The sequence below is a fragment of the Falco rusticolus genome, chromosome 2, assembly GCF_015220075.1.
Source record: "Falco rusticolus isolate bFalRus1 chromosome 2, bFalRus1.pri, whole genome shotgun sequence".
Classification (NCBI taxonomy): Eukaryota; Metazoa; Chordata; class Aves; order Falconiformes; family Falconidae; genus Falco; species Falco rusticolus.
This window is the reverse complement of record NC_051188.1, coordinates 25,336,125-25,362,774: the sequence shown is the minus strand read 5'-3', so window position 1 is coordinate 25,362,774 and position 26,650 is coordinate 25,336,125. Positions and strand designations below refer to the sequence as shown.

Sequence of the window (26,650 nt, the reverse complement as noted above, 5' to 3'; positions counted from 1 at the left end):
GCTTGGGTGAGGTGCTGTCATCAATACCTTTGCCTCAGATAAGTTATTCTACATGGAGTTGTTTGCAGCATGCAAGTGGAGCTGGAGCAGCCTGTCTTGGTGGCCCAGATCTTCATTAAATCAATGGAAATTCTGGCATGACCAGCATATGTTCAATGAAGTTCAAAATCTTCACAGCCTTTCTGTACAAAGCTTCATGGTGAACTGAACAATGAGTTAGGATGCAATAGGCTACTCACAATATCACAGGGTTTTCCTGGGGGCATTGCTAATACCAGCGCACCATGTCAAACCAGAACAGCTGAAAAAAAAGGTACTTGGAAAGCTGGAAAGATTTTCGTTAATAGTAACACATGGTGTCAATGAATTCTACAATGGGAACTCTGTAAGCATGGATCTTTCTGGATGCTGAATGAAGCAGAGGAGAAATGACACTTTTCAGAGCTTTTGTTTCAGACTCAGCATCTTTTGGTATTCATCATCATTTTCAGCTGCTGTTTTTTAAGATGTGTCTGTAAACAAAGGACTTCTTAGAAAATATCTTTTTCAGGGATAGACTGAAAAAGGTGGAAGACTTTATGAAGCAGAAGTTAACAGCTTCCGAAGTACAACAATGCAAGCAAGTTGATAAACATTGAGTGGCAGGCCATAAAATTCCATTCAGAATTATATAAGAAAACAATACATAGTATAAAATCATAGAATGGATTGCCTTTCTTCTTTAAAAGCCTCAGCAATTTCTCTCTAATGACAACATAGTGTTTGGAAATACTATTTGATAAATAAACAATGTCATACTGCTTAGCTTAAGGAAATGTACTTTGGTAACAAGAGTTTCAGCACTTGCTTTTCTCCCTTCCCATTCTCTAGGACAGTTGCACTGCCTTCAGTGACTTAGCCTAGCCTTTGTTGTGATGGAGAAGGAAGCAAGCGGACTTGAGAGTGACCACATTCATAGTGTATATGAGAAAATTGCTCCGTACTTCAGTGACATATGCTACAAGTTATGGCCAAAGGTGCAGCATTTCACTTCAGAGCAGGAACCAATCAGCCTGACTTTTGATATTGGTGAATGGCATTGTTTATCACACTGCCAATGACAGTCTATGTATGCCCTCTCTTTCTATCAAGCAATGTTTGTGGCAGAAGAGCTTGTGAATCAAGCTGGGAAATCAAAATGGCTGGACTGACTATCAAATTTGCCTCCTACTTTGCTCCACCATTCATAGGTATATGAAGACACTTTAACTTTTCCCAGTATCCAATAGGTCAACTAAACTGGAACACTAAACTGAAGCTAAATTTATTAAGATGTCATTAGTGTCTGCTAATGTTGCGTATTGGTATGACAATTCTGGAATTTGAAGTCTTCTTTAGGTCTTACAACATGTGGCCAATTTGAAGCAAGTATCGTGACACTGTCCTGAGTGCTCTGAGAGATGATGTGTGACAGCTTTTAATCCCCTGAAGGTTTGAGAATAGAGAATGTCTAAACCATATTATGGAAGCCTCTGTACTGGCTTCAGCACCTGCACCATAAACGGGCACATGCTGGTTGCCCAGATGAGGTCTTGGCATTCACTCATCATTTCTACAAGTTTAGGCTAGACTCCTGAATAGCTTTTTGGACCTGTACCCTTTCCAGCAACACAGATGTGTAGTCTCCCCACTATAGCACAGGAACGTTTGTGAAAGAGAAATATTACTGAGGGTTGGGCTAATCACACTGACTTTTTGGGTGTCATTCAAACTTTACTGTATACTTTTCCCAGTTTATCACAGTCTAAATGCTAGGAACTAAATTCCTACCAGATCTTGGCATATTTTACAATTTTTTTTCAATGTGAACAAATAAAACACGTACAAAGAACCAGCACATTGAATTTTTACCAATGTCACAGACTTAGGACTTTGTTAACACTGTGATTTAAGTTCGGGCTTGGCTCCTGGACTTTGGCAGCTAGCTGCTGGTGTCCGTGGCCAGATAGGAGTTTCATGTGAAACACAGTTGCCAAGAGTGGTGCCACACTGCCGTAGAGGAGTCTACTTGCAGGGTTCTCCTCTGCCTCTCCATCCCTGGGAAGCAGCCTTTGGTGTTAGATTAGAGGAAATGTATTTAGTAGCTCTTGTTTAGTTGATACTGGAGACTTTCTCCCCTAAAGTGAAAACCAGGATCCTCTTTCTGCTCTTTCTCCTTGGCAAATAGAGTCTAATTCTAGCCAAGTGCTGGCACCATTTCACAGCACCTTGTCTCACCTGGTGCTGAAATCAGGCATGGGAAGGACTGAGAGAGCTCCAGCTTTTCTCTGGATATCTTTCCTTCATTCCTGGGAGATGGGATCAGCAGTTAATATTAGACAAGCAGTTAGGAGCAGACTTCTATCTGCAGCTCAGTAATGATTCATCTCCCATTCAAATGGCATAACTGAATGATGGAGCTGGGAGGCTTCTTACTGGACATAGGGACCCACACAGCATTTCAGAATAGGTGTTATGGGATGGCTGTAATTTAAGTACAGGGACTTAATGCTTTGGAAGCCTCAAAAATAACTATAATTTTTAAAAAAAATGAACAAGAGAGAAAATCTGGGCTCTAACCCAAGCTTAATATTTGATGTAAGCATAGCCATAAACAGGATGTGAGCTAAGGTCTACACAAGGTACAGGGTATTATGCTAGATGGATGCATTTACCTCCCTGATCTTAATCCAAACTATGATTTTTATGATGTAGGTGAGAAGATAAGTTTTTAAAATAAATTATCTCCTTTAAAATGCACTTTCTGTTAAGATCGAGACAATTCTACAAACAAATTATCAAAAATTTAGATAAGATCCATTTTACTGCTGACATTAAAATCATTCTTATCTAAAGATGCCTGCCTTTATTTCAGCACAAGAAGTATTTCAGTTTGGGAAGACATAAATTTCCGTGTTGCAGGCTCCATTATGAAAAGGAAACTGCATGAAGATACCAGAAAAAGAAACTCCACTGTTGTCATGGTGACAGCAATTAGCAGCAGTTAAAACAGCAAACAATGGATTTAATGGTTTGATCTAATAGTGACTTAATTACTTACCAGACTAGTTTGTCTATCAGCATTTCAATACACAGGAATAATTCAGTGCTGTGCTCCCACTACACGATGCTTTTGCTTAGCATTTTGAGTCTATTACAAGCAGAATTGCAGTAGCATCATTATCATAAATATTTTTTATTCCATATGTGGTGGGAAGGCCAAGGTAAATGCTCTCTAGCCATCCCACTTAAACACCTCTTGTCATGCAGCAGAGAGTCTGCTAGACAGAAAGGAGCAGTCTGTGTTCATTGTACTGTGATGGTAAAAAATAACCTGAATTCCACTGCAATTGTATCTCCTTTAAAATGGGTGGCAAATTTCAAGCTATTAGGGCCAGTCAAGTGTGTGCATTTTGGCTTATGTCAGGAATACATTTTCTTTTGTACAGACACCAAATGTCCACCTTTCTTTCTCCTCCTCATTATTTTTTGGGCTGTGGAAGTGGCAAATACCTTCACATCAATTCCCAAGACTATAAACTGGGTTGCAACTACTGTTTCCCATTGGTGGAATCAGCATTAAATGAAGGCCATGAAGTAATGGTATGCCATAGCTTGTGTCTGCCTTATTAAAGTGAGTGCTTTGACGCTGCCCTGTCCATCACCGGTAAGTTCTGAGTGCTGCCAGCATCTATAGGCCAGACCTTTATAAAGAGTCTAAATCACTTAGGCTGGCATAGCAATGTCTTCTAGGTTCAGTTTTTTTCAGTGACCAACAGAATATTTTGTGTTGTGTAAACCAGGTAAATCTACATTAGCACAAAAATTTTATATTATTGCAAACAGTGAAAAACTGTGAAATGGGTAAGTCACACAGATGTGACTGAATTTTATTCTAGTCCAAGCTCAACTAAATTATAATGTGCAAAACAGGAGAGGAGAGCCTGGTTTGTGCCTTATCACATGGAAGAAATTTGGAATGTTGGCTCTGTCTGGAAGAAGATGTAACAAAACTTGCTTAGGAACACTGAGTGTATTCAAAGCTCAGTATTAAATCCTTCTACACCTTTCCAAACACTGTTTTTAACTCCCATGTTAGATGGTTTGTCAGGCAACACAATTATTTTTGTGCTTATGAGGACAGATGACCATGACACTGATCCAGCCAGAAAGTAACCCAGTAAAAGGAAAGGCTGCTTCTAAACAGATCAGTCACCCATTGCTTCACTGCAGAGAGACCTGTTTCAGCAAAAGCAAGGGATAATGCAGAGAAAGGACAAGGAGCCGACGACAAAGCAAGCAGAAGAGCTTGTTTCAGTAGCACTGAAGTAGTTATCATCAGATAACCTCATATTTAATTTCTTACAAGATTTTTCCTTTTTGGTTAGTTGCCCTTTCCAACCTCAGTTAATGATGGAGGAGCTACCTGTCTTTGCCACTTTTCAAGCAGACATTGAATGGTAGCTTTAGCCTTTGCTTTTTTATTTTAGGTTTTGAAGATTCTTTTGTTTTGGGAGTCTTGAAATTACTCAACCACCTTTTAAAAGTTAGGTGTTAAGCTTATACTGATTAAAAGTTGGACAATACTGTAAATAAAACAAATTACAGTGCTCAGCAAACTTGATTTTCCGTTTCTCAACCAAAGGAGTGCGAAGGTCTCTAAGCCTTGTTAAATCAAAGTGAAATGTTAATAGCTTACATCTCTTGAAGTTAGTGAGTATCCTGACACAGCCTTTTCTCCGTGTTTGGGTGACCTTTCTTTAAGCCCTGAAGGACTTTACTTTTCAAGTCTGGGTCCATTTGACATTTGATGGAAATCTAAGATTGCATTATTGTCACTGGTGCATCATTGCATGGGGCTGTGACCCATGCTCAGCTACACCATTTGAAAATCTTTCAGTCATGATTTAAGAAACGTGACAAGTAGCTAGCAGTCCTTATTGCTGTGTTTTCACATCCTTTGTCCAGATAGAGTAACAACCATCATGTGCCCAACGGAGATTTGGCATTCTCTGGAAATCCAGGGTAAGGAAGTGAAGGACAAGCCAGACTTGCTGAAAGGGGTTTGTCACAATGTTCAGAAGTTGTATGACTCAAACAGTCTGTGCCCCAGGAGTACTCGTCAACAGTCTACAGAAAAGCAGAGTAGCTGGGATGAAGTTGCTGAAGATGTGGAACTACAGCCCTTCCTATCCACAGCAAGCTGAAAGCCCTGCTTGCATGGCTGCTGGGTGAGAAGCTAAAATTGGTCAGAAATCCAGTAGGACACTCAGGCAACAGGGAGAACTGTGTTGTTATGGACCGTGGCCCTTTCAGCATTATAATATGGCTGCAAATTATAAAGTTATTTGTTACAACCTTTATCATCACAGATCATGCATGAACCATAGTAATGATCATGTTTCCTTATTATTGTTGGAAAATGTGGTTCAGATGCATTATAAAACTTCAAATAATATGTTAAATTATTATATATACTAGTATACAGCATAATATTAGTACAGTACATATATACTATAGTTTTGGTAAGCATGTGTTCTCTTAATCTTAAGGGGATTGTCAAGGGAGGCAAGAAATTTCTGTAGGTGTTCTAAAGCCAGCTCTGTAGCAGGAAATATTGGCAGAAGAGGAGCATCAAGTCTAACTTGATGATTTTTCCTTGTATTCAACACCTATTGCGTACACATGTATAATGAAGTATTTTTGCCAGTTCTGTGAATGCGATCACCTATACTGACAAGAAACAAATTTGGACATATCAGCAAAAGTTTTAAATGGGCTGGTTTCAAATGCTTAACATTCTGTCCAAGGAGACAAATTGGCCCTGTGAGTACACAATTCCTTCCACCATGTTTTCAATGCCTTTCCCAGTGTATTCATAGCATAGTTTTGATATTTAATACCACCGAACAATAGAAATCATCCACTTTGCCATATACTGATGGCTTTGCTACTGTTAGCATGATGGAGCCATTCCTGTAGTATTGAAATAAGTAGGATTTCTGCCACTTGCAGTAATGGAAAGAGGACTGGCCTGACATTTCCGCTTTGGCTAAGGATTTGTTTTGAATCTTAATGCAGGACTGAATTTTTAGCATGGCTTTACCTCTATCAAGGTGGCTTTCTCCTTTATATGAAAAGGAGTCACGTTTATATGGTCATGTTCTGTGTTAATAAAATCTTGTATATGCTGAGCTCTTGGACTCTGAGATGGGAAAGGGATAAGAGACAGCTTTTTCTGTTAATTTAGATAAGCAATTTCTTTCCTCCAAATGCAAAGGTGAAGACATCACATTTTCCGTTCTTATTAGGAGTCAGATACTCAAGTCAGTAGAGTTATTTCATATCACTGAAATACCTGATCAGATTCTTCATCCCAGTGGGGAGAAAGGGTTCCTGGAGTGAAGAGCATCAAATGGCTTTCTTTGGTGTTAATACTGAAACGTGAAAATTAACTTCACTTTTATCTGTGATCTTCTAGTCATGTGGTAATTTAACAGAGAGAGTGAGGAGAACCTAAGGGATGTAAACCCATCTAGTCTCTAATTTACACTGTCTGGGAAAATGGTCTGTGTAATTGCAGAGTATAATTCTTAAAGTTTACAAGGTGGAAGAGTCTTTTGCAGAAAAAAGAAGTCCAAACTAAAGATCCAGGAGAGTTTCTTTACTATATAGGGTTCTGTCTTTATGGTAAGATTAAAAGAGACACTGAGCAAGAAAAAAAATGAGTGTTAGTATTAGATAATATCAGCACAGTTACATTGCACTGATGTGCCAATTAGTATAGGCAAAATATTGCAATGTCATCATGACATAGTTTCTTTAGCCCATAAGGAACCCTCATTTTTCTGTGCAACTTTGGTTATTTTGGCATAACACTGTTTTGTCAAATGTCATCACTACATGCCAGTTCTAAATTCTGTTTTTCCTAAGGATCAATCAGGATTACATCATAACAATTTTAACTTTTTCAAAGAAAAACGCACTGCGGTCAGAAAATTACATTTCCCAAAAGAAGCAGTGTTAAAGGTACAACAAGCAATCTGTCTCAGTGGAAAGCAGAGTATAATGAGGTCTGGTATGACAGCATCAGAAATTCTTTAACATATAGAGTTATATGTCTCTATATGTTAAATATAATAGAAATTTAAAAGACATCATAAAAAATGGCCCACTCTGCTTGGCTCTCATGAGATCCCACCCAGAGCACTGCATCTGACAGATGACTGATGACAGACAGAAGAAGGACATGGACTTGTGGAAATGAGTCCAGAGAAGGGCTACAAAGATGATCAGAGGGCTGGAGCACCTCTCCTATGAAGACAGGCTGAGGCAGTTGGGCTTGTTCAGCCTGGAGAAGAGAAGGCTCCAGGGACACCTCACAGCAGCCGTCCAGCACCTAAAGGGGCCCTACAGGAAAGTTGGAGAGGGACATTTTACAAGAGCATGTAGTGACAGGACATGCTTTAAACTGGAAGAGGGCAGATTTAGATTAGGTATTAGGAGGAAAGTCTTTCCTGTGAGGGTGGCAAGGCACTGGCACAGGTTGCCCGGAGAAGCTGTGGCTGCCCCATCCCTGGCAGTGCTCAAGGCCAGGCTGGATGGGGCTGTGAGCAGCCTGGTCTAGTGGAAGGTGTCCCTGCCCATGGCAGGGGGGTTGGAACTAGATGATCTTTGAAGGTCCCTTCCAACCCAAACCATTCTATGGTTCTGTGATACATTCTATGAAAAAACATGACTATCAAGAATTACAAGGGATAGTGTGAAGAAACAAAGTCAGGATGACTACAGCATAACATGAATTAGAACTAGGATAAGGTATTATAAATGTGTACGAAGCAAGAGGAAACATAAAGAAAAGAAGAGCAAGTAACTGGTGATGGGGGAAGTTGTATTTTTCTTTGGTCTTTACCAACAGTTAATGGTAGTCATCAAGTTAAAGCTCTATTAACAGAAGTTTAGCCTATAAAAAGAAAATAATGACTTAAAAAATATTTAGATAAATTAGGTTTCACAAATTGTTAGGAAATAATTAAATTAATCTTAAACTACTGTGAACTAGCAGATTTTCTCTAAATTCTCCAATAACTGAAGAAAAGCAAACATAAGACTTGCTTCTGAAAGAAAGAGAAAGAATATCGCAAGGAAGCCAGCCTAACCTAGATTTGTGCAAGGATACTAGAATAAATAATTTAAATAATCTGATTTAAATAGAATAAATTATTCAAACCTACGGAATACTAATGTAATGGGAAACAGCCAACATGTATTTGTCAGGAGCAATCCAATCTGCTTTCTGTCTTTGACAGGGTAATCATCCCAATAGACAGGGTAGCAGTAGAAGACATGATGTATCTTGACTCTTGTGTCATTGTTGCAAGTAAAATAAGTAAATAGAGCTAAGAATATGGAAAAAAAAATCATTCTCATAATGGATCAGTGATTCACTGTCCAGTCAGGACACATTTCAAAGGGGTGCTATTGGGAGCGCCCTACATGTCTTTTGATGCAAAATTTTAATTAATACCTTTGATGGCAGGCAAGAGAGCATACTGAAAAAATTGTGAATGGCTCCTATGTAGGAAGAATTGGAATTATTTTGGAAAATGGGATTTGACATCCAAATGATGAAGAGTTGTCTGAAATCAACAAGAGGCGATACAGCAACCATTGAGAGGGACGTACCATGCTCAGGAAGGAAACATTCAATGAACAAAGTCAAAAATTATGTCCAGGCAAGATGGTCCACCAGCCAACTATGTGTGAGTAGTGTCATGCTGTTACAAAATCAGGCAAATACCTGTCTGCAGAATGGTGACAGAGCAGTTTCGTGGAAGGCAGAAGAATGAGTCATCCTCCTGCACTTGATACTTTTGAGACCCTGGGTGGAATATCATATCTGTTTTGGGGATCATGCCTTACAAAGTTATATGGAGACATTTTAAATAACTGATGTTAAGAAAATCTGTATTATTAGGGGAACCTGAAGGAATTAGGTTTGGTTAGTCAAGAAAGGTACAAAATAAGACACATATTAGTCTTCAAATACATAAATGATATTTACAGAAAAGCATTCTTTATTTGACATGGGAATTTAAAAATAATCATTTTCCCCTGCAGCAAAGGTTATTTACCTCTGATATTAAAAGGCTTTCAAGAGCAGGTTAGAGCAATTTGGGTCACATTTGGGCCAAGTGTTTAGTTCTGCCTGGAGCTGGAAAATGAATGACCTCTATTTTTGCATCTATTTTAATTCAAAGGCTACCTGACCTTGTTGAGCAAAATCTATTGACTCTTCTATAACCAGTTGCTACCTAATGTTAATACAGCTCCTCTCACAGCAGCGGACTCTCCTCCCTGATGGAAGTCAGAGGTGCAAAACACTAACAAAGTCTGAATATCACAGGAGGTCTTGGAGACAAAGGAGAAATGCCACCCACAAAGGGATTTTCTGGCTCTGACAAGGTGATCCACAGTGTACCTCTGCTTCTGAAATATCTGCAAGCCCTGATTTCAACTTTGGTCTCATGACTGTTAGTGGTTGATTTAAAGAGAACAATACAGTTATTTCTAAGGTAGTAGTCGGAAATTCTTAGAGATGCAAAGAAGCTCCACAGGAGAGTCAGAGCATGTGGTTGTCACCTCCAGGGTTTATCTGTCATGTTGTTGCTCCCACTAGGTTTTTCAGCCAACAGCATTGTCTATCGGTGCAATTCTCACCAACAGGGAGAAACCTGATTTCTATCTCAATTAAATCAGGAGCTTTGTGTTCCTTGCACTGATAATTTCATGCAAGTTATAACTGTTTTATCAAAAATTTCCTAACTTTATTTCCAGTGGATGATGCATAGTTATCTCAAGATGAGGTCAGGGCAGAAAAATTAATGAGCTCTTTTTTTTTTCCTTGGAAAAACATGCATGACAACAGAATAAGCTCTGCCCCTCACTGTTCCTTCTATTGCTCCAAGTTATTGAAGTACAGAACTGGTGCAAACTCCAAATACACCCGTACATTTAGTTTAATTTTCACAGTAGCAGCCAGCAGCCTGCTCAGCATTTTTAAATGTAATCATTTATTTTAGACCACACTCGGGCTATCTGTGGTTTTATCATTGTCGTCATGTTGACAGTATGTCAGTTTTTGATCTCACCTACATGTTCTCAGCGACATGGTACCTGGTTGCAAGGTCTTGACCAGCTGTTGGGTATCATTGAAAGAGGTGACAGCTTCTCACCAGCTGCACAGCTTGCTTGTGTATGGTTGCTGTCCTCTGCTCTCTTGGGGAGACGATCATCACAGCCATGGTTTTGCAAGGAGGAATGGCTGAGCAGCCCCCACGTGATGAATTTGGCAGGTTTGTGCTGTCACCTGAGAGCAGGCTGTCAAGCACAGGGGTTTCTCTCTGTGCTACCCAAAAGCTGCTTCTCCTGCGAAGTAAAACCTTGAGATCCAGAATGGATCCAGAACGGCATTCAGGCACCTGATCTGGGTGCACATTTACATTTTCTTCACTAAATAAAGATCCATAGCGCCAAGGCCTCTTTTGGGGTTCATGTCTTACAGAGCACTGCAGAGATTTTTCTTTTTTCCTCTTTCCAGTGCAGCCAAGTCCTCAGGGCAGTCACCCAGAAAGCAGGAGAATTCAATTCACCTCCTTCCTCAGCCAGAGGCGTTAAACACCCACATTTCCAGTACTTTGGGAAGTGTCCCAGTCCTTCAACACTCAGCTGCACTGGGTAGAAAACCCCTGCCACCACCATCCCTTGGAACCTACAGCCAAAATCCCAAGGGAGCTGGAGGGGACGCCGAATCCGGCAGTCCAGCATGTGGAGCACACGTGGGAGGGAAGCAAGGACAGCAGCTGCCTGCATTATTTCCTCTGCATGCAGTGACTGACTAACCTACAGTGTGTAAGCAAGATGGAATGGTGCTTGAGAACCACCAGAGCCGGCTCTGAGAGGCCACTGGGGCAGCAGTTCCAGGCAAAGCCATGCTCTTCTGGGTGGGCAGGGGGGAGCAGTGCTTGGGGCTCAGAGCAGGCACATGGAGGGCGGCACAAAACAAGGGGGGGAACGGTTCGATGAGAACTGCTCCACTTGACCTTGCTTTATTACCCATTTTCACTGGTTTTAGCTATAGACCCTATTCCATGCTGCTGTGATGAACGTTTCAGAATTAGCTTTAATATGAATGCAGAGGTAATCCCACTGAAACCAGTGTAGCTGCTCAGATGGCTAAAATTAAGTATATAATTATATTTCTGAATCAAGGCTTTAATAAGTTAATTAAATTTTATAATTATGATTTTTTTATAAAAGCAGCATTCTTAGCTAATGCTAACCGTAAATGTGCAAAAATAAAAGAAGCAATAAATTTTCCAACCTAAGTAATTAATGAGTTATGTTTTTAATAGGAAAAAGATTTTAATGGAAACACTGTTTGAAGTTTACTCAGTAATTCTTTGGCATATTAGTATTTTTCCTCCCCTTTTTATTTTTGATACCACCATAATGAAAAGACTAAAATCATATTTAACTTGGAATCATGCCTTTATGTTGTGTTATGTATGTTCCAATTGTTCCTATTATTAGAGCTGACAGAGATAAAGTGACATCTGAAGTGTCTATACGGTATATACAAGAGTCTCCGAGATAAAGATTCTGTGATCCTTAAATGCTTTCCAAATATCTCTGAAGGGATTTAACTTCAGTAAAGAAATGTGACAGGGAAAAGCAATTTCTGATTACACAGGTTCCTTTTTACCATTTAACAAGGTTTAAATTGAATCACTGACCTAAAATATTAATTTTGAAAATGACTTCTAAAAAAAATTCAGACAAAGTTGTTGATGCTTTCAGTTTTGTTCTCTGAAGACAGCTGAATGACACAAAAATGTATCTTGCATTGTCTGCTTGTTCTAAATAATCCCTTTTAGTAGGATTAGTCACAGTATTAAATTAAGAGAAGGAGCAATTAATTATATTCTTATGAAATGAAGAAGAGAAGAATCTTTGAAATGTTCTCCTTTCCTCCTCACTCCTTATTTTTGAAATCTAAATTGCATTATGTATTTTTCAGTTATGGAAAATCTTCCAGTCTTCAGTTTAAACAGAAGTGGTGGGAATGAGCAGTACATGGCACAAAAGTAATTTGGACTGACTTTTAGGTATGCTAGGGGAATGTATGGCCAAAATGAAAAAGAATGCTTGATTTATAACAGCTGTTAATCCATGAAGCAAGACTTTGCTGCTGCAAAGAGCTGATGGGGGTTCTGGACAAGCAACTGCGCTCACTTCAAACAAGTATCTTTGTGCTTAGATTTTTTGTAATTTATTTTTGCAATAGTTTCTTTGGTTGTTTAAGCAATTGAATGCAGTTCTGCTTGTCCTCATCACCCTGGCATGGTGCTGGTTAGTATGATCATGATGATCATAATGATGACTCATTAAAGCCCTTTTTGCAGGGGATTTAAGGGTTTTTTTCTAGCTTTTGTTACAAAGGTTGCATAACAGCTAAAAGCTCTGGGTATTCTTCTGTGGAAAAAAGCATGAGGATAAACTTTTGGAAGAAATGAGGTAGAAAGCTACAGAGGAGAGCAGTGTAATAATCAGGATGTATCACTAACTCTCTGATAAACTTCGGGAAAATGAGCACAGATTATTAAGAGAGATTGCAAGGGCTGTGAGGCCAGAAAACGCAATATTGAGAAACAGCAATTATCCATATGTAGGTTGTGTAAATGATACACAAGGGCATGAAACCTCTTGGAAAGATTAATCTGAGAACTCACCAAAGGGAAACAACTCTTATTAGTCTGAAACAGTGCATCAGGCCCACAACAATAAGTGATTGTTCAAGAACCACATTATTTCACTGAATTTAACGTGACCATAATCAAACCACCTGCTAGGAACAAAAATGCTTTAAAAAAATCCACTGTGTAAAAGTTTACTACCAAAAAGGAAGGAAACTCTGAAGAAAAGTGGAAAGGGAAAGCCAGAAGGGTAAAATGCTAGCACACAAGTGTGGAAAATACCGAAAGACTCAGTGCTGAATGTTTAGTGTAGGTGTATGGCACCTATAAAAAGGCCACTGTTCCACAGATTCCAATATAATTTATAATTACAAATGAAATGAATAGGCTAGTGATAAGTTTGCTGGTGACATAGAGTTATTCAGGATTACTGACTGCAAAGAGTTGCAAAAAAAGTCTCATGTGAAAGTAATGACTGGGTGCAAAATTGCAGAGAAGTACTTGTGGATAAATGCTAGGCAATGTGCACAGGAAAAAATAGCAAAGTGTACAGGCACAGTGGTACCCTCTATTCTTGTTCAGGAAAGAGATATTGAAGTCATTATCAGACTTATTTTCATTTGCCTGAAAAATACTATTTCAGTGTTCAAGTCTGTATTTAAATATTAAGAACAAAAATGAAAATCCAGAAGAATGGTAGAAGATAAATGCCTGGTGCATCCATATCTTGAATACTGCATGAAATTCAGGTTTTCTCCACCCCTGGAAGGATATAGATGAACTAGTAAAGGTCCTTACAACGGTCAAAGGTGCAAACTCTTTCTGTATGAGGAGAGATTAATGGGCTAGGCCTCTTCACCCAAAAAAAAAGAGTATCACCATAAAAGTATAGTAAGTGTATACATCATATTGCTCCTGAACGAGAGGGAGATAGCACCCCAGAACCCACAAATGATATTAAATTAGTGAGTAGGGAGTAAATTTCTGTGGGTTTTTGTTTTTTTTTTTACAACAGGAGAGCCACAGGGAAAGATTTAAAACAGAAGGAGCCATTTTTCTGGAAATATATATATATTTATTTTTTTTTTTTAAATAATTAAATTTCAGACTCCTTTGACATGTGAATTTGTGTAATCAGAAGTACAAGTGAGTCCAAGAAAAAGTATCCATGGAGGACAGATCCATCACTGGCATTAGATGAATGCTCCAGGCTGTGGCTGAGGAAGCTCTTAGGCTGCCGACTGCAGGAGGCAAGGGGAGAGAGCATCACTGTTCTCCCCTTCTTTTTTTCCCCATCTGGTGCTGACTGCTGCCACAGCCCCATGCTGGAGGGCTGCTTGCTGCAACCCAGCATGAGTTTCCTCTGATATTGTTTTCACCACCTGCAAGCTTCTATATTTATTGTAATTTTGGACAAAACTAATTTTCATTTAAAGTACCAGTCGTTATGACAAACGCACTTTCAAGCATCTGGGCCATTGTTTTATAGTGTGTGGATGGTGGGAAATAACCTTAAAATATGTTGAACAGCTGGTGAAAAATTGTTCCAGGGTGTAGCACTAAAGGACCCCAGGGAAACCTTATTGCATATTTCAGTGCTTAAAGGGGGCTTGTAAGAAAGATGGAGAGAGACTTTTTACCAGGGCCTGTAGTGACAGGATGGGGGCAACCGTTTTTAACTTAAACAGGATAGATTTAGATTAGACATTAGGAAGAAATTCTTTCCTGTGAGGGTGGTGAGGCACTGGCACAGGTTGCCCAGAGAAGATGTGGATGTCCCATCCCTGGGAGTGTTCAAGGATGGGCCTTTGACAATCAAATCTACTGGAAGATGTCCCTGCCCACGGCAAGAAGCTTGGACTAGATGATCTTTGAAGGTCCCTTCCAACCCAAACCATCCTATGATTCTATGAAATATGGCCCCCAGTGCCTTCTACTCAGCAGTATGAGAGTAGTTGTGGGGGAAGCAGATCCGAACCGCTTCCAGTGGCGAGGAGAGAAGCAGGCTCGTATCGCCGCTGGGCTGTCATCAGGCCCTGGGTGAGTGTTTGTGCCTCACTGCCAGCTAACATCAGCCACTCAACAGCACCTTCACCGCACGGTACAGATCGTTCAGTTACAACACAGTTTCAACATACAAGGAATTTAATGTACAAGGAAAAGAAAGAAATTATTTGTTATAAGCCACCTGCTTTATCTGAATGTGGCTGCATGGTGATCTTGGTGCCTGACAGGTTTGGCTTTGATTAAAAACAATCATTTGCAATAATTTGTGTGATAATCTGTAATTTCAGGATAGTGTGAATTTGCCCCATGCAGATGCTCTGTTTCCTTGAGTTATGCCTCTCTAAATGGAATACATCACCCATGGCTTTTAAAATTATCTGGAAAATTTATCTTGATGACACGAAAGTTTTGCTCAGTGTGAGATTTTATTAATACGCTGTAATTTCTTAAATGATACTTGATGCTTTTTTAATTAAAAAGTTCATAATGTTTCAATGTCAATATCTCGACTACTGCTAGAAGACCTGAGCTTTTGAAATTGATTTCTGTTCATCTCAAACAAGTGAAACCTACGGGCAGAGCAACTGAATAACTAAATGTTAAAAGACCCTATTTCTTCAAATCTTGCCTTTTGATCCTCACATTGCCGGCGAGGCTCTGAATGCATCATTCATTGCAGGGAGAGTGTTTTCCTATCTCAGCTGGACTGCATGCTGTTATTCTTTTAATTGTAAAGTGTCTCTTTCTCTGAAGCAAATGGATCTGATGGTGAATGGCTGCCCTGACAGACATGGAGAGACTGCTTATACAGAGCTTCTGCTAGAATTTTTTATACTTTCTAGAAAGAATTGAAAGCTTGCACCCTTTTTTTTTTCCTTGAACAATCTGTTATTTTTCTGTGGAAACCAACACCTCAACAGCTTAACCAAAAACTGGTTTGTCATTGTAACCTGAGGTGGTATGTGTAGAAATACTTGCCCAAACTGGCACAGGCATTTTCACTGAGGAAAATATAAGGTTGGATAAATATCACTAGTTCTCCTGCTTTAAGTTTTCAGCATCTTTAATATGTGCCCTTTCCTTCCCAGCACTATTCCAGGATCGTTTCCTATTCTTATTTCTCATGTAACATTCATATAATGTAGCTGAAACTTTGCTGAAGTAGGTGCTGTGCACCAAGACCTAATCAACCCCAACATCTCTCAACCTGCAGAGCTGCCGTTCAGCAAATTCCTGCCAAAGCCTGAGACCAACTGCAAATTTTCGGGAGTCAAATTTAAACTCGGTTCTGACTCAAGCAAAGTTGCACTGCTTGAGTTTCACCCTCATAACAATGAGGCATCCTCCACATCACGTGTGTTTGTATGGTGTGGGGGGTTATCAAGCAAAGGTGGGATTATCTAATTTTTGTTTTCATGGTATCTGCTTGTTAATGCAGCAGTGGACAAATGCTAGCTGACCAAGTGTCTTTCATGCATATGTTGATGATTTAAATGTATTCCAGGCTGACAGTGACTGCTCATTTTTTCTGCTCTTTTACTGACGTCTGTCAGTAAAGGAGGAGAGGTGGGCAGGCAGGTTTTTTTAATGGCAGCTCTTTTTTAATGGGTATCATCAGCAGGATCACTAGCATGGCTATTGCAAGGACCATGTATGGCCTCGGTCTTTCAGAAGTGCTTCTTTCAGTCTGCAGATGAGCGTTAGGTAAGGGTAAAAAAGGGCCAGGCTGCTTTGCCACTGACCAAGTGGTAGCCTTTCATTGAGAAAATGAGACTGTTTATTGCTGATCTGAAAGATATTGCTTTCTTCAACATTTCTAAATTCTGCCATGTATTTAAAATAAGTCAGTGTGTTAGGAACTGTTCAGAGTTAGAGATAGTATGATGTTAGAGATGTTAGAGATAGTACAATAACACATAGCACAATGGAAGATAAATGATGTATTCCTGTGGTGCAAACCACCAGCTGCCAGTGTATCAGAGCCAGTCCCTGTCCTTATACTCTGTATTCATTAGTGCCTTGAGGGATACTTATTCACCTTATCTGTTCTGTTCTAGTGATTCACCATTTTTCAATGGAATAGAGGCACATGCAAGCAATAAAAGAGATGGCTCGTATCTTGAGAGTAGGAGGCCAGATAATGATATACGTGCGGGCAATGGAGCAAAAATGGAGAAGATTTGAAAAGCAAGACATCTTTGTTCCTTGGAATACTTCACCTCCTTCCTGCTCCTTGGGTGAGCCTTGCTCACACAGAGTACAAAAATCAATTCTTCACAAGGATAAAGAGCTGGCTTTAAACCAGCCCTGTCGTATGCTGGATGGGACTTCAGAGGTACGCAGGACAGCAAGGTGATCATCCTGTGGAGGGGAGAAAAAAAGCACCATGCACAGTGTTAGAGAAATCTCTGACATGGTCTCTGTTCTGAGGATCACTTCACTCGGTATTAGATCTGGGCGACCAGTGGCACCAAGAAGAGCTCAATAGTTACTGCAATTACAGTGCTCAGCTGAATAAATTACACAGATTTAAAAAAAAAGTTGAACAAAACAGAGCACGGCTTTCTGAAATGCTGCTTCTGACTTTTTTTCTACATTGCAAACCGAGTTTTGAAAATACAACAGAATTCTGCTATTCAGAATTAGGGCAAGCAACTATACAGCTCCCTACAGCTGCAGATACTCTCTTCACAGTAGCAGCAGAGTGTATTTACCTGACCTGATTTCACATCAGAAAGAATTAGCTGTCAGACAACAACTTAAAATAGACCATCACCAAAACAAAGATCTTTCTGCCAACCTCAAAACAAAAGCAGAACAGGCTCTTTTCTGCAGAAAACAGTCAATGAGTCTGCTCTGACCATGCAAAGCAGACAGCAGATGGGTCCTGGTGGGGCCAGGTACTACCACGTTTTTAAAGAAAGGGGGTTTGCTGGGTTGATAGAGCATCATATTTCTGAGCTACATATTACTCATTCATACTTTGACCACACCAATTGGTGCGCGATCACAGAAAAGACTGAAGTTTAGAAGATCTAGGGGAAATTTCCCTATTGAAATGCACAGGGAATACTTAGGGGCTTTCTTCCTTTTGAAAGCGAGGGCCTTTGAAAATCTTTCCTGAAGCTTTTTATAGCCTTGAGTTTGTTTTGGGGGTGAGAGAGACATATGAGGAGGAGTCTGCTTTGAAACTCTCAGGTTCTGTGACTTTGTTTTCTTTGATTTTGTTCTTAAAATACACCTCTATTGAAACTTTTTTTCTAGAGTTATTATTTCAGACTGTATGAGCACATTTTAGCATACTGATCCCTTTTCATAAACTGCTGCCAGCTGTGTTTTGTTGCTTGAAAATAGGTAAAATACAGTCGGAAGGTGATTGCTGGATTATTTTTTACATGTGTATTAAAAGTCTTTGTTACTATATAATCATTCATGTCAACTTTTTTTTTTTAAATTTATTCTACTCTGCCACTTGATGTAACATAATGCAGGAAGTAATTGAAAGATGCACTATTTTATTACAGTTCGCTTTGTCAGCCTATATGATACTTCCAGTCATACAAGACAGACAGTCTTTTATGAGAATTACTAGGTGTACAGAGCCCTCGTGGCAGAGGCAGTAACTCATGACACTGTCATAGCTTAGAGATCTTTTTCATTGCCTTGTAGCAGTCACAGCCAAGAAAGCAAAGAGATATTTGCCTCCCTGTATGACCCCCAAAACCCATAGTTCCTAAAAGTGAGCTTGACATGTCTGCTTAAGGATACAGCATATATAAATATGATAAACCAGCTTAAGGATTGCTCTTTCTCACTGCCAGCAAAACTAGAAGTCAGAAGGGTTTAATAACTCATTTAAATCTGAGTGAGAATAGGAAAGTGTTCCAGTGACCGCTAGTCAGCTGAGAAAATATTTAACATCAGCCTGCAATACTAATGCTTTTATCTGCAGATTCACCTTTTGCAAAGAAGATCAGATTCATTATCCAATTTTTATAGATAAAGAAACTGAAGTAATTAATTTTGCTTCAGGTTGCAATGTAGAGTAAATATCTGGAAGAAAAACAAACAAAAAAACCAAACAACACAGCTGTTTTGCGGACGATTATTTATGTGCTGGGGACATCTGTCCATAATTTTACATCCTGCCTTTCTTTCTGTGGATTTGTGAATCAGCAAGCTAGAGATCAAACTTGTTTTCTGAGAATAAGCCCCTGCATGTTCTTTACATGTCTGTCAGTAGCTGATGCATATCATGTTTTCAAACATAGCATGGAACCATGCAGTAATCTGAGGTTTTTAATGCAGCTTTAATTCAATTTGGATATAATATCTGTAATCACATTTCCTTTGCTTCCTCCCATGGCGTTCGCATTGACAGTATCATAGTACATCTTGTATTTTCAGGTGGAAAAGCTAGAGGGGCTAATCAGTCTCCTCCATCTGTAATGACTGCCTCTGCAGTGCTCCTTTCCCCCCCCCAAATGTTAGTATTGTGCAAGTGAAGAAAATAATTTTCAGTCACAAAACGTTGCCGCCATTCAGCTCTGACGACACTATTCCCTTCATTTTGTACACTTGCTCCGTTGCCAGAAGGACTTAACAGCATCTCCCTCTTTTTCAGTGCAGCTTGAGGTTGCGCTAAGGAGCAGCAGCACATTGCAGCTGAGTCTCTCCATCATGTCTGCTCCTACGGTTCAACAGGCTGTTAACCCACCACAATGCACCCGAAAAATGCTTCTGATCGTAGCTGCCAGCCCTTGCCCTCAAGCACACCTGACATTTAGTTTTCCTGGAAATGAACACAGGTATTTTAACTGAACCTGACTTGGAAGGTTTTAGCTTGCTCCAGCATTCCCTAAAGGAAGGGCACTCATTATCTCCAGTTCGTCCCTAGGGTGAAATGAGTCGCCACTAGATTTCTCCTAATGCTGGTACCCCATCTGTCTGCTCTGGGTTAGGCATTCCCACACAAGTTCCATATCACAGGGATGTACTAGCTTAACTGAAAAGAATTTTAATCTCTGGACAACAGTCAGGGGCTCTAACAGCAGTCTTCCACTTCAACAAGGAGTTAATGCTCTTGTTTTGAATGAAACAAACAGCAAAGGCCCACTCTTCGTGTAGTTCAGTGCTGTCTAAAGCATGGGTTAGACCTGCTTCCACACAGGATGGCTTCCACTCATGATGGTTGCCTCTGGAGGGTGCTGAGTGCTTCCTGGGAACAGAGTAAATTCAGCCTCCTGCAAACACAGCTGCCCTGGGAAGGGACACTGACTATCCAGGGAGAGAAGGTAAGAACATGGATTTAGTTGAAAGGATCATGTCTTAATACTTCCTCACATTTATGCATGTCACAAATGTTATAAAGCCATAAGCTCTACTTTAAATTCTTATTTTGATCTTGATCAGGATGCTGGTAGCAAAACCAGGACTGAGTTCATTCCTTCATTTCTACATCACAGCCTGCATTTGTAGTCCTCAGGGTAGGCACTGCCTTGTGCCAAGGGATACAGCAGGGAAATGCTGTGCACTCTGAGCAGTGCTTGGTCCTAATTTGTTTTCCTCTTGTGTTCTTTGGTGTTCTGAGCTGGATTTTAGAATCAAAAGGTACAATTTTGCTGGCCTTATTTAGGCATCTAGAGCGCAGATCTTTATGTAAGTCTAGCTTTGTGCTCCATATTGCCTGTGGAGTTAATGGCAAGTAATAGCCCCTTTAGGAGATGAACCATGAAATACACCTTGAGGAGCTATTGGCATTAGAGAGCTTATGTGCAACACCTGCTCATCTCTTTCTATTGCTTGTGGAAGTTGCTTAGAGAGGAGCTCAGCCTTAAACACTGATCCTTGGATGCTTCAGTTAGGAGAGATGGATCCTACCTAGGAATCTTTTAAGTTCTGGGGATGGAAAAAATGATGAACAACAGTAAAATCAGACAGATTCTCTCCTGTCCCCACCTTTTGGCCAAGCAGTGCTATCTACACATCCCTATTTTGTAGGAACCATGCACAAAAATTCATTGTTAAATTGGGAGAAAAAAGACAAAAAGCAGCAGCCTAGCTCAGCTCTTCGTTACAGTGTCTGCCACTCGGAATCAATGGTCATTTGAGGCCTCAGCTGTCCAAAGGACACTTTCAGAAAAACTTTCAGTGTTTGACACTCTCATCTGCTAGTGATGATCACCTTTACAGATGCTAACATTAATAAAGCTACTGTCTTCTAGGTTTTCCTGATTTGCATGTCCCTATAAATTCCCCTAAAAATTAGAGATGTCTCAGTGCTCTCCACAGACAGTGGCTGTGCTGTTCCTAATTTCTTTTGTGGACCCCCGGGAATTTTCCACAGCCATCCCAGCATCCACAAGCACAGCCTGTGGTCCTTTGTTCTGTGCTTGCCACGTTAAACACTATCACGTTGAGTCCCACGCAGCCCACGTGAAGTTGGCATGGTAGCAGCAGCCACGGCTGCTCGCATCCCTAGACCTAAAACACTCTAAGTGTAGCACTGTTTGCCCTCCTTTGGCATAAACAGGTTTGATGAGCCTGAGTCTATCGTAAAAGATTTTTGCCCGCTGGGTAAATGTCTTTCTTTTAATTGTCTGCTAATTGGCAAACAGCTAATCCCACTTATTATCAAAATTCTTTCTCCAGAGAGAACTCAGCCAAGGGTTTCATAAATCCTTTTCCCTCATCCTTTTTAATTTCAAAAATTGTTCCAAGTATGATTTGGTAGCTATCACCTAAGGAGGTGTTCTTTTTGAGTTAATCAGCTCCTGCAAGGTTATCTGTGATCTATTTGAAAGTGCCTTAGCCAGCATCTTGTCTTCTGTCTTAATTAGTAATTAATGACCTAAAATTGTCACTTACCATAGGCATTTGTACTGACCTCTCAAATTAAGGTTGCCCATGAAATTAAAAGTGTAAGAAGCCTATTGGGTCACTTATTCTATCCTCTAAAGTGCATTTATTATTCACGGTGTGTGGCAGGGAACCCAAGCATAGGGTATGATTGAGAACACTGCAGTTAGCTTGTCTTTGAAATGTAAATACAATTAATGAGTATACCTGTCTTCCCCCAGGGTCTGTCCTTGTCTGCTTTGTCATTCTGACTCCTTTCTTTCTTCTCTTTGATGGGGGTCCTGATTTCCTTTCCTTCCTTCTCACTCAAGACTGAAAACAACATTTTGCAGAAGAATTCCAAGTGGTAAAAAGCACAGAAAATGTTCCATGGATTTCTCAAAACGTGTGCTTTACTAGCATGCCTTTCAGTTCTCATTGTAACCAGGACTGTGCTAAGTGTCACCTTCATAATTTGGCACAACAAGTCACTTGACATGAACATGCTATTGCAAGTTTAAAAAAGAACACCAGCTTGCTCGCAGTGAAAGCCCACATTGGCAACATATAGCTCTAGTGAAACTGTGCCATTCACTGGCTGTCACAGACTTTCAACTAAAAGCCTCATATTTAATATAGCAAAATAAATTGTCCCAGGCAAAGTCAAGAAAAATTATTTGTAGAAACACTAGATCTCGCAAGAGAGGTCGCAGGACAGTAGGTCTCCATCTCTCAGTCTTCAATTGCCCCATACCCAGACTTTGCTCTTTATAACTGTATACAGTGGTTTGAAAAGAGGTTAAAAATACCCAAGGAAGGTATTTTAACAGTAAGCCATGCCAGAGTTGCCATAGAGCCTTTATGGGAACCTGAACAGAAAAGACACCTTCTACAAAACCAGTCTGGCTAGCAAAATGCAAGCTTCCTACTCATAAGGCCCAGCAGCTTCTTTTTCCTCCACCAGCACTTTCTCTTCACCCCTATATTCAAGTTTGTGAATAAAAATTGAAAATATCTTCTACTGCAGCCTGCTGGTCTACTACGTGTTGGAGCACAACCTCTTCCAAGCACAGGAACTTTCCATTTCACGTGGGGAAAGTTGAGCAGATGTGGCAGAAGGCCAACATAACTGAGTGGGGCTCAGCTGACTGGCGATCTCCTGGCTGAGCTCAAATGTGTAAAGGAAAGTTCCAGTTAGAAATTTTTAGAATAAGAAAATTAGGGAAAGGTTTTCCACGTGAGGGCAGTGAAACAAGCTGTCGAGAGGGGTGATGGATTCTGTGTCCTTGGAGATACTGAAACCTTGGCTGGTGAGGGCTGAGCAGGCTGGACCTCCTCAGAGCAGAGGGTTGGACAAGGCAACCTCCAGAGGTCCCTTCCAACCTACAGCACCAGAGACAAGAGGCAGACCTTGTCTTTCAACGGAAAGGTTACTGAGGAGCTGTTATCCTGTGGTCTTGTCAGCCACAGCCAAAGAGACTGGGGAGGTGTAGGGAAGATTAAGAAAGGGAAGATTTAAGGCTGGTTGGAGAACTACACCTGCTGAACTTGGGGTGTCCTCATGAAAACAGAGCTCTAGGACATGGGGGAATAGAAGACAGCAGCTCTGGGTTGGGAAGCATTGACTGTGCCAGTCGGGAGGACCTGGGCGTTAATGGCTGTAAAGCAGGGCAGTTTGATGGACATAGCAGCCTGGAGCTTTGAGGAGGAGAAGAAGTGCTGGGGCTAGCTGAAGGTCCCATGTTCTAGGGCATGGAAACATGCAGAACCACCTGGGGTTTTTTTTTTCTGTTCTTGGGCATACGGTAGCCAAAGGCATGTCCCAGGATGACTCCTCTCCTGAGTCCCTTCTCATGCACCAAACCAGGCTCTTTAGCTTACTTTTCTTCTCTAGCCCATGAACCTTGCCTGAAGTGAACTACACCAGTGGAAGGGGTGGAGTTGCCCCCGCCTGAGCCCTACCAACCCCATGGGCGGGTGGGGAAGGCAGGTGAGTGAGCTGGATGTGAATTACAAATAATAGGCAGTAGCTAATTCACTGACCATAATTTTCAGAAATTACAGTCAATTTGCCTTCTTATTACTATTTTAAGAGACGCCAGTGTTCCTGTTTCCCTCAAGTGCAGACCTGTGCAGACCACTGACTCAGCAAATCTCATGTGGTCTTCAAATGAATGGTTGGGTGGGAAAGACAGGGACTCCAGCCACTGATACACAATATTATTATTTCCATCATGGAGGAGGCAGAATTGTAACTGCTATTTTTAACCTCTAACTTTCCTCCTAAATGCACTGCTAGGTGACAGTAAAATGCATTAACAAGTAACATTAAAATAAACCTATTAATTGGAAACAAAATTAATCACATGAGTTTAAATCTTTTTAGACGGAGCAAGGGCAGAATTCCAGCTCTCCCACTTCTGGCTGAGTACTCCAGCCTTTGGAAAAGCATCAGCTTTGCTCACCTCCTACAAGGAATATTTGTAGATCCTTGCCTAGGCGGATGCTTCCCAAGCAGAGAGACATCTCCCTGTCTTCAAGCTGTCCTTGTGTGTCCAAGTGCCTAAAGCCCCCCGCCCCTTGTCTTCATGCTTTCTGGTAGATGACCTCCTCTACCTGTCCCCAGCCACTCTCAAACCAGCTCCTGCTAGTTCCAGCTACCTTTCTTCTTGGAAATCTACTTCACTTATTTCAGCTTCCTTTGCAAACCAGGTGAGAAGGGGACCTGAAAAGGAGCAGAAATCTTGAGGGCAGCACAGACAGAATTCAAAGGAACCCTGGGCAGAAGATAGCATGAACAAAGTAGAGCTAGGAACCTGCACTCCAGCAATTATCATGGCATGAAATTGTTTTGGGAATAACACTGAGAAGTCTGTGTAGAAAACCAGTAATATTTTTATCATAGCCTTCAAGGCTATGATCTTATTGACATGGCACAGACGTGGTGGGATGGCTGCAATGACTGGAGTGTTGGAATGGAAGGATACAGGCTCTTTAGGAGGGACAGGCACAGGAGACAAAGAAGGGGTATTGCCCTTTATGTCAACGACCAGCTGGAGCACATGGAGCTCTGCCTGGGGATGGATGAGGAGCTGACCAAGAGCTTACGGGTGAGGATTAAAGGGACAGCAGAGACAAGTGACATTATAGTAGGGGTCTGCTACAGGCTGCCCAATCAGGAAAACCAAGCAGGTGAGGCCTTCTATAGGTAGGACCAGCCCCATATTCACAAGCCCTGGTCCTTGTGGGGGAACTTCAACCACCCCAATATCTGTGGGAAGGACAGCACAGCAGGGCATAAGCAATCCAGGAGGTTCCTAGGATGGTTGATGATAACTTCCTTCTCCAAGTGATAGAGGAGCAAAAGAGGAGAGGTGCTGGACCTTGTTCTCACCAAAAAGGAGGGGCTGATGGGGGATCTGAAGCTCAAGGGCAGCCTTGGCTGCAGTGACCATGAAATAGTGGAGTTCAAGATCCTTAGTGCAGCAAGGAGAGCACACAGGAAGCTTGCTGCCCTGGACTTCAGGAGAGCAGAGTTTGGCCTCTTCAGATATCTGCTTGCTAGAGTACCATGGGATAAAGCCCTGGAGGGAAGATGGGCACGAAAAGCTGGTTAATATTCAAGGATCACCTCCTCCAACCTCAGAAGCAATGCATCTCAACAAAAAGGAATCGGGCAAAAATGCCAGGAGGCCTGCATGGATGAACAAGGAGCTTTTGGACAAACTCAAGCACAAAAAGGAAGGCTACAGATTGTGGAAGCAAGGGCAGGTAGCCTGGGAGGAATACTGAGAAATTGTGCAAGCAGCCAGAGACCAGATTGGGAAAGCTAAAGCCCTGATAGAATTAAATCTGGCCAGGGATGTCAAGGGCAACAAGAAAAGCTTCTGTAGGTATGTCAGCAATAAAAGGAAGATTAGGGAAAATGTGGCTTTCTCTAGAAGCAAACAGGAGACCTGGTTATCCAGGATATGGAGAAGGCTGAGGTACTCAATGACTTCTTTGCCTCAGCCTTCACCAGCAAGTGCTCCAGCTATGCCACCCAAGTCACAGAAGGCAAAGGCAGGGACTAGGAGAATGAAGAACCACCCATTGTAGGAGAAGATCAGGTCTGAGACCATCTAAGGAACCTGAAGGTGCACAAGTCCACGAGACCTGATGAGATGCATCCATGGGTCCTGAGGGAACTGGCAGATGAAGTGGCTAAGCCACTATCCATCCTATTTGAGAAGCTGTGGCAGTCCAGTGAACTTCCCACCGAGTGGAAAAGGGGAAACATAACCCCCACTTTTAAAAAGGGAGACAAGGAGGACCCAGGGAACTACAGGCCAGTCAGTCTCACCTCTGTACCCGGCAAGGTCATGGAGCAGATCCTTCTGGAAACCATGCTAAGGCACATTGAAAGTAAGGAGGTGATTGGTGAACAGCCAACATGGCTTCACTAAAAGCAAACCATGCCTGACAAATCTGGTGGCCTTCTATGACAGGGTTACATCACTGGTGGATAAGGGAAGAGCAACTGACATCTACCTGAACTTGTGCAAAGCACTTGACACTGTCCCACACAAAATCCTTGTCTTTACAGTGGAATTGGCTGGATGGTGGCACTGAAAGAGTTGCTGTCAACTGCTCGATGTCCAAGTGACCAGTGACAAGTGGCATTCCTCAGGGATCAGCATTTGGATGGGCGCTGTTCAACATCTTTGTCAGTGACATGGACAGTGGGACTGAGTGCCCCTTCAGCAAGTTTGCTGGCAACACTAAGCTGCTTGGTGAGGTCAACACACTGGAGGGAAGGGATGCCATCCAGAGGGACCTTGCCAGGCTTGAGCGGTGGGCCCGTGCGAACCTTATGAAGTTCAACAAGGCCAAGTGCAAGGTCCTGCACCTGGGTCAGGGGCAATCCCAAGCACTAATGCAGGCTGGGCAGAGTATGGACTGAGAGCAGCCCTGAGGAGAAGGACTGCAGGGTGTTGGTAGACAAGAAGCTCAACACGACATGGCAATGTGTGCTTGCAGCCCAGAAAGCCAGC

At 41.4% G+C, this 26,650-nt stretch overlaps 1 pseudogene; it reads left to right on the top strand.

Moving 5' to 3' along the window:
* The first annotated feature begins 914 nt into the window (after positions 1-914).
* LOC119142955 lies at positions 915-17,810 on the top strand (annotated as a pseudogene).
* Positions 17,811-26,650: the final 8,840 nt, after the last annotated feature.